General features: G+C 39.8%; 1 protein-coding gene across 1 annotated transcript in view; it reads right to left on the bottom strand.

Annotated features, from left to right (window-relative positions):
• The window catches only part of ULK4 (unc-51 like kinase 4), a 206,656-nt gene that overhangs the window by 96,648 nt on the left and 95,702 nt on the right, over nucleotides 1–14,306 (bottom strand). The gene's annotated exons all lie outside the window — the stretch shown is intronic.

Here is a 14,306-nt window from a genome sequence, read left to right as displayed (position 1 = left end):
GCAATATATTTAGAGTGGCGTATACCATTTGGATTCTACCAGCTTTCAAAATAAAGATAATTAACTGAAGCATAATGAAGAAATCTGTTCAGATTATGGCAGCACCATTAACCTGGAAACATCATCCTAGTTGTTATTTAATTACAAAATGGGTAATAAGATTGAGAGGTTTATAATTAGTTTATAACTTCCCATAGATTGAAATGTCTATTTGCAAAACAAAAATGAGTTGAGAACACAGTATCAATACTTTTGAGAGCCAGTGTAATGTACTGACTAAGAGACTGTGCTATGAATCAGGAAGTCCGATTTGAATCTCACTTCTGCGAAAAATTTAGTAGGTGGTTTTAGGTAAGCCACTCTCACTTTCAGTCCGCGTACACCTCTGAAATATGGGGGCTAATAGTGACTTACCTTACAGAGTTGTTGTAAGGGTAACAACAGGTAACGTACACAAAGCACTTAAACTACTTCATATCTATCCATTTTTAAAATACCAGTATACACTGGCTGCGTTTGGACAATACAATAGTCAATGGTGGGGTCAACTCAACAGTTATTTGTCTAGGGGGTACTCCCCACACAACATGGTAATGATCAACCGTGGTGTGGGTTAGGATCAGCGTTAAGTTGACTATTAGCCCATGCTGAGTTTGCTCACTTATCCCACACTCTGTCTCCTCTTCTCAGTCCTCCCACTAGTATCCCTTTAGCCACTGCTGCCAAAACTCTATCCTGCCATCTGGACTAGAGCAGCAGCCGCCACTTGACCACTCTTGACTTATGACTCAGTGGCTGACAAAATAACCAAAGATGGCTGAAGAAATAACCAACGGTGGCTGAAGAAATCACCAACGGTGCAGTCCATATAACACAGTACCCAACAGTCGATCAAACAGCCAAATCTGCACAGCATTGGTTAAGAAGCTAAGAACCTAAGAAGTGCCCTGATGCTGGATCAGACCAAGGGTCCATCTAGTCCAGCACTCTGTTCACACAGTGGCCAACCAGCCATTGGCCAGGGATGAACAAGCAGGACATGGTGCAACAACACCCTCCCACCCATGTTCCCCAACAACTGGTGCATGCAGGTTTACTGCCTCGAATACTGGAGATAACCAATCATTGGTTTAAAAAACTCCCTCGACGCAACACAATAACCCACGGTGGGTTAAATAGCCGCCCAATAGCTGAAGCTCTCTGGGTTGTTCACAAAAGTTAAAACCATCAAATAAAATTCAAAGTATAAAACAAACAACAGTATAAAAACACAATAGAAAAGTACAATAGAAAAGCACAACCATTAGACATTGTATCAAAGTGGGACAAGGCAGAGCCAAGAGCAGGGCAGGCAGGCATAATCCTGCTACCCTAAATATGGGCCTTTTATTATGGTTATAAAACTCACCTCTCATATTATGCTTGCTATAAAACACCGTTAGTCCAGCTATAATGGATACATTTCAATTTATACAAGCTGTGGATGTAGATGGATCCTTGTAGAAGTGAGACTTGCCTCATGTGCACAGGATCCTTACCCTTCCCAACCCTTAAAATCAGCAATAGCAAGGGGACTGGCCAAGTGGGTACAGGTAATGGTGAACATCTCCTTATGGCAAGGTGTTACTCTATCTTCTCTAAAAGAAGTAATGAGACTTTGTTGTTGTTGTTAAAAACTCCCTGAACTTGAACATACTGGATAATTTCTGGCCAGTTTCCAACATTCCATTCTTGGGCAAGGTATCGGAGTGTGTGTTGATGCCTCAATTCCATGGGTTTCTGTATGAGGCAGATTATCTAGATCCATTTCAGTCCTAGTTATGGGACAGAGACTACTAGGGACAGCTTGGTGGACTATCTACATATCAGGAACTGGACAGGGGAAGGGTACCAAGACATCTAGTGGTTCTGCTAGATGTCTTGGCAGCTTTTGATACCATCAGTCATGGAATCCTTCTGAGGTGTTGAGATGGCACTTGGAGGCACTGTTCAATGGTGCTTGCAGTCTTTCTTAGAGGGACAATTTCAGAAGGTGGCAATGGGGGACCCTGTTTGAGAGATGCTCTTGGTTAGTCAGAAGGAAGATCAGGGAACAGAGATTCAATCTGTGATGGATGGGGTTGCAGTCCTCATGAAAATTCAGGATTACAGTTTGGGTATACTCTTGGATTCAGTTTGGTGGTGGCCAGGAGTGCATTTGCACACCAGAGACTAGCATGCCAACTGCTCCCATTCCCAGAGATGTCTGATTTGCCAAAAAGCTAGATCAGATCAAGGTCCACGCAGTGACCAAACAGCTGCCCATGGGAAAGCCACAAGCAGTACATGACTGCAACAGCACCCTCCCACCAATGTCCCCCAGCAACTGGTGTATATAGGCTGACTGCCTTTGATACTGGAGGTAGCATATAGCCATCAGGACTAGTAGCCATCGATAGATTTCTCCTCCAGGAATTTGTCCAATCCCCTTTTAAAGCCATCCAAATTGGTGGCCATCACCACATCTTGTGGTAGCAAATTCCATAGTTTAACTATGCACTATGAGAATAAGTACTTCCTTTCATCTATTCTGAAGCTCCCATCAATCATGGACTGAGCCCGGGTTCTTTAGGAGAGAAGAAGAAAAATCTCTCCCTAACCACATTCTCTACATTTATTTATTTATTTATTTATTACATTTTTATACTGCCCAATAGCCGAAGCTCTCTGGACGGTTCACAAGGTGAACACATCATGCATAATTTTGTACACTTCTAACACATCCTCACTTACTCCCCTCTTTTCTAAGCTAAACAGTCCCAGAAGTTATAACCTTTCCTCTTAGGGGGAGTTGCTTCAGCCCCTTGAATATTTTAGTTGCTCTTTTCTGCACTTTTCCAGCTCTACAATATCCTTTTTTTATGTGTGTGGTGACCAGAACTGTACACAGTATTCCAAGTTTGGTCGCACCACCGATTTGTATAAGGACGGCATAATATTGGCAGTTTTATTTTCAGTTCCTTTTTTAATTATACCTAACATGGAATATGGAAGTTTTACCACTTCTGAAGTCTATGATAACAGGACAGCCCCAGCAGATTTTACCAGTCAGGATGTGCATTTAAAATGCATGGCAAATTTCCACAACAACACTTTGAACATTCCACTAGGCCTATACTAAACAAGACCCTCCCCAGTTTGTAGAGCTCCATTGGTTGGCACTGGGCTCTAATCTGTGTTTGGTTGTATTCACTCTGAGTTTTCTACCATCTGTGCCATTTCAATGTCCTTAGCTGCTTGTAATATCAAGGAGCTGAATTAACTTTACATCTTGGCTGAAGATATTCAGAAGCAATTGTACTGATGGCCCTAGTCATCTCCTAATTCCAGGAGTCAACTGGGACCTTGGCAGGATCATCTCCCCCACCAAAGACTCCTGAATAAACTTAGTAGACATGGAATAAGAACAGAGGTCCTCTTATGGATCAGTAACCGGTTAAAGAACAGAAAGCAGAGAGTAGGAATAAATGGTCAATTCTCCCGGTGGAGGGAAGTAAATAGTGGGGTCCCACAGGGATCAATATTGGGGGACCAATTCTTTTCAACTTGTTCATAAATGATCTGGAATTAGGAGGGAGCTGTGAAGTGGGCAAGTTTGCTGACAACACCAAATTATTTGAGGTTGTTAAAACACAAAGGGATTGTGAAGAGCTCCAAAGGGATCTCTCCAAGCTGGGCGAGTGGGCATCCAAATAACAGATGCGGTTCAATGTAAGCAAGTGTAAAGTAATGCACTTTGGGGCAAAAAAAACCAACTTCAAGTATAACCTAATGGGATCTGAGTAGGCGGTGACCGAACAAGAAAGAGATCTTGGGACTGTGGTGGACAGCTCGATGCAGATGTCCACCCAGTGTGTGGCAGCTGTAAAGAAGGCAAACTCCATGTTAGGCATTATAAGAAAAGCAATTGAGAATAAAACTGCCAGTATCATACTGCCTTTATACAAATCTATGGTGCAACCACACTTAGAATACTGTGTACAGTTCTGGTCACCACACCTAAAAAAGGATATTATAGAACTGGAAAAAGTGCAGAAAAGGGCAACTAAAATGATTAAGGTGCTGGAGCATCTCCCCTATGAGGGAAGGTTACATCAAATGGGATTATTTAGCTCGGAAAAAAGGAGGCTAAGGGGAGACATGATAGAGGTGTACAAAATTATGCATGGTATGGAGAATGTGGATAGGGAGATATTTTTCTCCCTCTCTCAAAATACTAGAACCCAGGGTCATCCCATGAAGCTGATTGGTGGGAGATCCAGAGCAAATCAAAGCAAGTACTTCTTCACACAGTGCATAGTTAAATTATGGAACTCACTACCACAAGATGCAGTGATGGCCACCAACTTGGATGGCTTTAAAAGGGGGTTGGATAAATTCCTGGAAGCGAAGGCTATCAATGGCTACTAGCCCTGATGGTTGTGTGCTCCCTCCAGTATTTGAGGCAGTAAGACTGTGTGCACCAGTTCCTTGGGAACATGGGCGGGAGGGTGCTGTTGCATCATGTTCTTCTTGTGGGTCCCTGGTTACCAGTTGGTCGGCCACTGTGTGAACAGAGTGCTGGACTAGATGGACCCTTGGTCTGATCCAGCCTGGCACTTCTTATGTTCTTATCAGCCAAATCTATGGGGCTGAGCTTGAGCAGATGCTTAGATGCATTCCAAATGCTGAGGATGACATGACAGCTACTGCAACCAAAGTGGAAAGTCACTTTGGATGGCAAAACAAAGCAACATTGCAGAGCACAACACTGATGGTAGGAGGGTCAGTGGAAAATTGGTAGAAAGTATACAAAGACTGAATTTCACTCAAGTGTTTTTTAATCTATAAAACACAGCAAAAGTTTCATTTTATAATATTTAATATGCATATGGTGTATAATAAAATTGTATTACTGGGTGTATTTAAGAACGTAAGAAAAACCATGCTGGATCAAACCAAGAGTTCATCTAATCCAACACACAGTGGCCAATCAGCTGTCAATCAGGACCCACAAGCAGGAAACAATGGAACAGCACCCTCCTACCCATGTTCCACAGCAACTGGTGTATATAGGCTTACTGCCTCTGATACTTTAAGTCATAAAATGTGATTAAGTTTTACTATAAACACTCATAATTTTAAGAGAGAGTATGATATTATTCTCTCAAGGTATTTGGAGCTTGGGTGTGGCTGGACTTGAAAATTCAGTCTATGGAGGTACTTATGAGGGGGAAATTGAGCACTTTACATTTTAAACATTTAATCTACCTTGTTACAACCTTTTTACAGACATAGTTTTAAATTAGAGATTTGAAAGAAACTCCCCCAAGGATGTAGTTTAATTTGAAAATATAATTAACTTTGGAATAATTATTCCCGCTACTTTCATCACTATTCCTCCAACTTCCCTAGAGAAAAAGCAAACTTTTGTCAAGCACCCATGAAATGAGAAATTCATCGTAATTTTACAGTGTTTAAGGAATAGAACTGCTGAGTACTGACCAAAACATAATGGAAGACTATTGCTCAAGGAACAGAAAGATGTATTTACACTCAAGAAATAGCGGTTATGCTGTTTTTCAAAAGGCATCACCTCCAATAAAATTCCTTTTGTTTATTGTGCTCTCTTTTGAGTTACTCCAATTTTGAAAGTTTTGCAAACTATAGTATCTTAGCAATTTACCTAAGTGTGGCCTGGGACAACCCATCAGGTATTGCGTCCCAGGCCATATAAGGCTTTACAGATTAAAACCAGCACTCTGAATTAAGATCAGAAAAAGACGGTCAACACAATGAATATTCTCAGATGCTTAGAGAATGAAATTCAATGAAATCATTTCCCCATTACTGCAATTGTTTTATTGCCTGTTTCAGATTTTAGCACGTGTGTTTAGTTATTGCCAAAGTTGTATCACATTTTTGGACCTAAAATGCTTAAACCTATTGAGTGTATAAATCAGCTTTAGGAACAAAGCCAGAAACAACCTATATGCTCCAAGATAGTATTAGAAATCGATCCGACATAACATCAATTCAGATATATAGATGTATGGACCCGACACTGAAAACCATGTTGAAAAGCAGAATCATGTGGTGTTACCCTTTCTCTTAGCATGGAAATGTTTAAAATACTTCATATAAACATCTTCACTTTCCAAAGAGATTAATTCCCAAAGATATTAAATTACTGCTCTGTTTGTTTTTAAGATACCTGTTTGTTTTAAAGCATTAAAAGAAGGAATTCATGGAGACCTAAATAGCTCCCAGATTTAGAGCGTTCAAGGAAGTTAATCAAATAAGGGGAAAGCATGTCTACAAGATTTATTTTTTTGTCTGAAAACTGACATTAACATGGTATTTTCCTCTCATTCTATCTCTTTCAGTCTTTAACAACTCATACATATTAATTTCACTTCACAGCAGGAAGACAGTAAATTTAGCATGAGATCTGCTGCTGATGCAAGGTACCATGAATTAGCCATGGAAGCTGCTAATCTTAGAAATGTTATGTTCTAATCCTTGTTGAAGCACTTATTCTATTGGCAATAATTATCCAAATAAATGAGGGTAGTCTTCTTTTAGAAACCCAGTAAATCTTTATTTTCAACAGTTTCTAGACCATCAATGTCTGCTACTGAGAGCCTAGTTCACACAGATTCTTCAGGTTAATATCATGTTAAGATGAACCACGCTGTTGCTCATACTAGCTAGCCAAAATAGTTAAGATTATAGATATAGCATTGTTTTGTATCTGTCATGTTAAGAAACCTGTCTCTAGCCATGATTACCAGGCTTGCACACTGACCTATTAACACCAAATACCCCCCCTCCCAAAAAACCTTGCAAACATCTTGGTGATGTATGCTAAATGATACTTTATGGGACATAAATTGATTTATGAGTCATACATATGATCACAATCATGAACATCAACCTAGAGACGTAAAAAAACAGTAAAACATGAGCTCATTGAGGCTGTCCAGTTTCCGCCTTGAATCTCATCCTGATTTGTGTCCATATGAGATTGTGAGGGTTACCCCGCCCACCCCCGTTTGTGTGTATTTCAATGTGCATTTTGCAAAGGTATACATTCTTTGTGCACATTTTTTAATTTGAAGACACCCCTGGAGGTTTGGATGTACAGTTTGAGGTGGCACAACACTCATTGTGGTGTGTGGACCTCTATGTTCATATTCATTCCTTTGCACATTAGGTATTATTTGCATGGAGGTGTCAGGCTTGAACATGTTTTGCCCCCCATTGAAATATTGCACTAGATGCAATGGAGTAGCACCTCACAGAGGCCACTCTCCTACACACACAGTTCTCCCATTTTTTAACGTGTATTAGTGCAGATTTTAAAAATACACTTTTTTCATGCCTACCTAAAGTGCGGACTTCAACAACAAATTCCATTTGAGTCCATGTTTGAATTTGGGAGATGCGAACTGGGTAAATTCTAATCTAAAGTGAACTGAAACAAATTTCTCATATAGATTATACCAGCAACATGGTTTGCAGTAGATTATTATATTTATTTGTATCCCGCCTTTTGCCCAATACTGGGCCTCAAAATAATTGGCTCTACTTCCTAAGACACCATTCTGCATTTAGCTCAGCACCAGTCATTATTTTTGCACCTGGCTCTGATTTGGTAGATTTTGGGGTTCTAGAAAAAAAAAAAGTTCTACAAACCTGAAGTCGGCCCACAAGTGATGTATGGCATAAGCTCAATTCATGCCTTCTTAAAGTCGCAGTACATGAGTTAATAATCTCCTAAGCTTGGCTAAGAGTTGTTCACTTTGGTTACCACTGAAAATTAACGCAACCTCAGTCTGTAAGGCTTGGTAACTTCAGATCTCTTTGAAATGCCATTCCCCATACGTATTCTCTCTGATGGACTGTGTGCACTGTGTGCTATTTGAGAGCCATCTGTGTTGGTAGAATATTCTCCAGGGATTGTGACCTTCTTGAAAACAGATGCTGTGTTGTTTTACTGACTTTTGTAAAATTCACTGGTTCTAGCATACAAAACTACTACAAACCTCTCAAGTAGCACCATGGCATTGTCAGGGATACATGGTGAGGCTTCTGCAAGTGTTAGAAATATAGCTGTGACAATAAAATATATTCCATGTATCACAAGCTTTTGGCCAGATACAGTGGTATGCAACTCATACCACTGCCTCAGCGGATACCCCCTGGAAGTTTGGATATATGGTTTGGGGTGGCACAATGCTCATTGTGGTATGCAGACCTCTGTGTCCATATTCATTCCTTTGTACATTGGGTATTTTTTGCATGAATGCATCTACCCACCACCACCCATGAAATATTGAGCTAGGTGCAATGGGGTAGCATCTCACAGAGGCCATTCCCTTGTACACACTGTTCTCACACTGATGGCTCAAAGCGAATTACGGAGTGCACATCTCCGGTTCCAAATAAATTTCTACATACAATGGGCATTGACAAGGGAGCTCCATGCTTGACAGTGTCTTGTGCCCCAATGTGGCATCTCATACAAGCCACTTTTTAAAGTTTCAGATATATGAATCAGGGTGGCCCAAAGCTTATTTTGGAAGTTCATTATTCATTTTTATATATTTTGGCTATTATTGGCACGGTAGCAGTATGCTTGACAGCGTCTGGTGTAGCACCAGTGCCGGAGGTGTGGAAAACCACAGAAAGCATTCTAGGTCTTTTATCCTGCCCCCACCTGCCTCATGCTTTTTAAAAGAAATTACTTCACATTACTACATGGCATGGCTGGCCTTCAATAAGATTTATATAAAGTGTGGTTGTTTACGTATTTATTTACTAGCTGATATACCCGGTGTTGCTTGGGCCCCTTAAGATATGTTTGTGAGGTAATCATTTTAAAATAGTAGTACAGTGCTAGGCCTGCGAGTTAATTTTAAACAAATTAAATTAGGGTTTCTCTCTCTCTTTCACTCTTACCCCCAATGCAGACCAGGGCCACCTTGCAGCCCAGCCACTGAGGCTCATGGGAAGTGTAGTCTGGCTGAGCCAGTCCATGCTGCACTATGCAAGGCTATGAAGGAGCCAGCCAACTGACTGATAATTAGCTTGGTCGTTGCTGTCGGTGATAGGCCCAGAAACGCAGCCTCATTCCCTCCCACTCCCAATGGTGCTTAGCAACCGAGGCAGGCAGCCCCAGGCCCTCTCCCTTCAGGCCCAGGGTAGCGAGCCACTTCCAGATGATGGCTGTCAAAGCCCGCTAAGTTTTTCCTCCTGCCCAAGGAATGCTGGGAGTAGTAGGCATAATCCTAGGTACCTGAATAATGTGTTGGTCTTTGAACAACATCTGAGGTGTGGTGGGAGATAACTGGAGAGTGGGCCTTCTTAGTTGTGGCACACTGTTTATGGATTTCTTTTTCCCAGGCAGGCTTGCATTAATGGCTATTCAGTGCCAAGTGATTTTTATTATTATTATTATTTTCCAAGGCCTTTTACCTTGATGAGATTTTTTAAACTGTGGTTTTTTCCTGTTATAATTAAACCACAGCATTGCAGGACAGATGCAGGAATTACTGAATAAAGTTTATGAATATGATGTAAAAGCCTGACTATACCACTGAAACAGAAGAGCGAATGGAGGAATGACTGACAGCTGAGGCTAGAATGGAATGGTGAGCAGGATGAGTGGCAGCTGGAGCAAGTCAGGTGGAAGGAGAAGAAAGAGAGTTAGTTCATTGTTTTTAACTTTTGTAAACCGCCCACAGAGCTTTGGCTATGGGGTAGTATATAAATGTAATAAATAAATAAATAAATACATAAAGTGAGAGGTCAGGAAAGTGGGAGCTGAGTTAGGATTGAGAGATAGTGACCTGGTTTGCTCACCCATACTTTATTTAAAATCAGCTACTCTACATGCCAGTACTACACCTCCTGGCATGCCTTCAGCAGCCCATAGGTGCCCGTCCTCTGAGACATCCTCTCGTTGCGGATGCTGCTCCTTGATAGAGTGTAAAGGAGTAGCACCACCAAAGAGGGGAGGTAAGCAGCTGTCAGTGGATGCGCCCAGCTCCACCAAACCTGCTGGGACTGCCTCGGCCTGTGCTTTTCATTCACCAAGTGCTCCATCAGGAGCCTGAACTGAAGGGCTGGGGCTGGCACTTTCCCCCTTTGTCCGCTCTGTTTCTGGGCATGCACAGAGTGCCTTCCCTTCCTCCCTCCCTCTTAAGATTCTGAGAAAACAGCGATATCAGGACGGAGTACCTTGGAACATGTTTAGACCCTCAAAGTCACACTGTTGCATGTAGTTATGATTTTAAAACCACGCAGGTAGCAGGAAGAGGCATCACAAGTGGACGTAGCCCATTTATGTGGGTTGTTTTCTTTTATGTGGAATTGGGTTGAGTGCTTGAGACCAACATTCGGAGTCAGAGTTGTGAAAGACACGCAGTTTGTTTGGTTTGTTCTCTAATTATGGCATTCTCTATTAATGAAACATTACATAAATGTCAACTGTTTTATATTTAATTGCATCTGATAAATTATCCCTTTTGGAGAAACTGTTAGACACTGTCAATATATTTTTGACACTGCATAGCAATTTTATATGGTATTTCTCTATACAGCATTTTATAGATATGCTTCGCAATACTGGCTAGATCATCCAAATATTGGTTAAGAAAACATGGAACACTGCTGAATATAAGCAATACTACCTTAACAATCATCTTATCAGCCCTTTCATCAACTTTTTCATTAAGGACCCTGTTCCAGGTGCCTTCATTACATGAACACCTGCTACGAGAAGGGTCTTTAAATACCCACGTGAGTATCAAGGCTATACTTCTCCTAAACTTTCGATAAAGATGCAAGACGTCTCTTTCAATACGCCCTTGCATAATAACTCTAACCCAATGTTTCCCAAACTTCCAATAGCTGAAGCACCCTTTTCTTTGAATTAAAAGGTACACTTCATTCTTATACCCAAAGAGGTTTATTTTTAGATTGTGTAAGAATTATATTTCCTCTGAGGCAGTGTAATTCTTACTCTCTCACGCTCTAGAGTTTAATCTTCTGGGATGTATGTTAAGTGGTTCTTAAAAAAAAATCTTTGCAGCAACACAATAGAAATATCTGTTCTTGGAGGTGGCTGCTTCTTCCATCCTTGTTTGTGTCAGTGCCAATCAGAAGGCCAGATCAGAGTGGTCACTCCAGCAGAGAAGAAAGAGGAAGCCATCTCTGAGGCCAAGTAATTCTTTTGCTTCTCTTTATTGGGAAAGAATGATTTAATGCTCACCCAATGCAAAGACAGGGCAAAATTACCTGCCCTCCAGTGGAAGGTAATTAGAAAGAGATGAGAACAGTAAATCATATAATAATGTAGTAAGGCAGCCAGCAACCTCTCTTATGGATGGATACTTACAGCTTATTCACAGAAACCTTTATCCACATATCTGTCTTTTTTGGCAAAACTGCAGGTTTCTTCAAGCATACTAGCATGCCCTGGCACATAACTGGGGATATGCTGTATACTTTTTGCTTTTTGTATTTTATTTGGTAAACAGATTTAATATGCTGCTGCTTTTAGATGGATATTTAGGTATACTTGATTTATGTGCAAACGTAAATACGTCTACTTAAAAGTAGCCCTACTAAATTCAATGGGGCTTACTCTTAGGTAAGTGAGTATAGGATTACAGTATATAAATGAGCTGTCAACCTTTTGCAAAGATGGGGTAAAATGGTTTAAATAAATGCAATAAAAATAAAGTAAAATGAAAATATGTTTAATTCAGTTCACAAAAAGTAGAGAGATATCTATGTAATAACACACACTCTAGCTGCTTTGGGCAAATACATAGATTTTCTGCTAAAATCATCCCACAACTAAATGCGCTAAGCATTATTTTATTTAAAATAAGTATCTGAACATAAAATGGATTAGAGATGAAATTACCCCATATGGGTTTTGAACTGAATTCATACCATGGGAAAATCAGCTATGTAGAAGATATAGAATGTCTATTATTATTATTATTATTATTATTATTATTATTATTATTATTATTATTATTTCTTATCCGCCTCTCTTTGGATCAAGGCGGGGAAGAACATTAGTACAGAAATAACACATCTTAAAAATTCTTGATTTTACATTGATCTGGGTAGGCCTGCTGGAAAAGGCTAGTCTTCAAAGCTGCCTTAAAATCACACAGAGAGTTAATTTTACGAATCTCCTCTGGCAGGCCGTTTCACAATCCGGGGCAACAGAAGAAAAGGTCCTCTGGGAAACTGATGTCAGCCTAGTCTTGGCTGACTGAAGTAAGTTCTCCCCAGAGGATCTGAGTGTGCAGGGCAGACTGTATGGGAGTCAATATGAATGCAATATGTACATATCATGAACTTTATCATCTCTATGATGTACATCACATCTTTAATTATATTTGGAGTGTTAAGAATATATAAACAGTCACAAAATTACCTTAATTTTCTGTCTAAAAGTTTAAACCCAACTTTTTTGTTGAAACTATAAGAGACAAATCTTGAGAAACAAATAAATATACATAAATCATTTTTATACAGGAAACAAGGTATTAAGGCTTACTTTTTACTATCCTTGAAAAGGTCTGGGATATTTATATATGCACACATTCATTCATATGTAGTACCTCTGCCCTGGATTTAAACAGTTCTTGTAGAATATTAAACAAATCCATAACATCTGCTTGAAGCTACTGGCAATCTCCTTCTTGCTGAGTTACAGTTCAAAAGTATCAGGAACATTCAAACCATTAAAAAATGAACTCTAACAAGCAAAAAGCAAGCACTAGATGTTGGATCCAAAGAACCCTGATCAGAATGCAAATATATAGTTCACCAGTGCTATAACTGGTGGGTTCTAAAACTGTTCTCAGCGTTCTGCAAGAGCATGCACCAATTCTTGTGCAAGCAACATATGTTTTTATCTAGTTTCATGTTTGCTGCACAGCACTATAGGGCAAGTATATTACAACCCTTCTGTGAGCAGAAGACACTACCTACAGAAGGGCATCTTGGGAAACCATCCTTTGTCTTGAAACCATGTTGTCACATGAGGAGAAGAATCACTCTCCAGCTAAGCCATCAAAGTCACTGGGGACATTCCAGCAAATTTGAACTGCTTAATCCCCACTGAACTCAAGTACTGTTAGTTATCTACCATTGATTTCCATGGTATATGAAGTGTGCTGACTTCCTCTGCACTACACCCATTATCTATATTTTCTTTTAAAGTATTTGTGCTGTAATTAAAAAGTTATTGCTGAAGTTGTTAGATACTTAATACAAAAGATAAGAATATATCCTCTAGAGTAAACAATGCATTTTATGGTACTTTAATAAAGAAAGAAATGCTATCACTATTTTCAAAGTTTATAGGATAAAAATTTTTTTAAAGGAGTTTTCTACTTTCTGTACAAGCAAATTCTATATCAACAAGAAGGAAACTTTTTTTTCTAATGTTAGCATATTACTGTTAATATCATACAGCTCAACCTTTTCATCAAAATAAATGAGTGAAATGGTATCAGGAGCTAATAAAAGCAATGTTTTCTGAAGAAGACCTGATGATTCAGAGACACATGCTACATAGATGATTTACATATAGAAGCATTTTTATTTTATTTTTCCTCTTTCATTATAAGTGACTTTTAAACTACCCCAAACTTATAATGTGCCATGGGTGGGGGATTAGATTCAATGTATGTGAAAAGCCTTGAAAGAAGGGATATAGTATACTTAAATAAATAGGGTGCTCTTTCCTCACTGTTGAGCCAGACTTCAAACATCTGGATTTGGAGCACTAGCAACTTTTTAGAAATTTGTCGCAGTTAAGGCAAATTCTTATTAAATTCTTATCAAATTCTTATCTTATTTAAACTGAAAGTGACAAAATACTGGTATGAGCATCTCAATACTACAAATTGAACTGATGTGTAACTGGTACATCAAGAATGTCTAGGTTTGGATGATACAATAACCAACAGTGGATTAAATAGTCAATGGTGGGTTACTGTGTCATCTGTCAAGACTTTTTCACATCACGGTTGGTTATTCAGCCAAAATAACAAACGCAAACAACCGACACTGTGCAGCGTTGATTATTTAAACAACCGTTGGTTGTGTCGTGTGTCGTCACACACAGTTGGTTAATTTTCAGTGACTACAGAGTCCCTTGGCAGGAGTGACCAAAGCAGCGTCTGACGCTCTAGTCCAGCCAGCAGAACCCACAGTGGCTAATGAGATACCAGCAGGAGAACTGAGGGAGA

Source organism: Elgaria multicarinata, chromosome 1, assembly GCF_023053635.1.
Source record: "Elgaria multicarinata webbii isolate HBS135686 ecotype San Diego chromosome 1, rElgMul1.1.pri, whole genome shotgun sequence".
In the NCBI taxonomy this organism is placed as follows: domain Eukaryota; kingdom Metazoa; phylum Chordata; class Lepidosauria; order Squamata; family Anguidae; genus Elgaria; species Elgaria multicarinata.
Note: the sequence above shows the minus strand (reverse complement) of the source record. Positions and strands in the feature narration are given on the sequence as shown.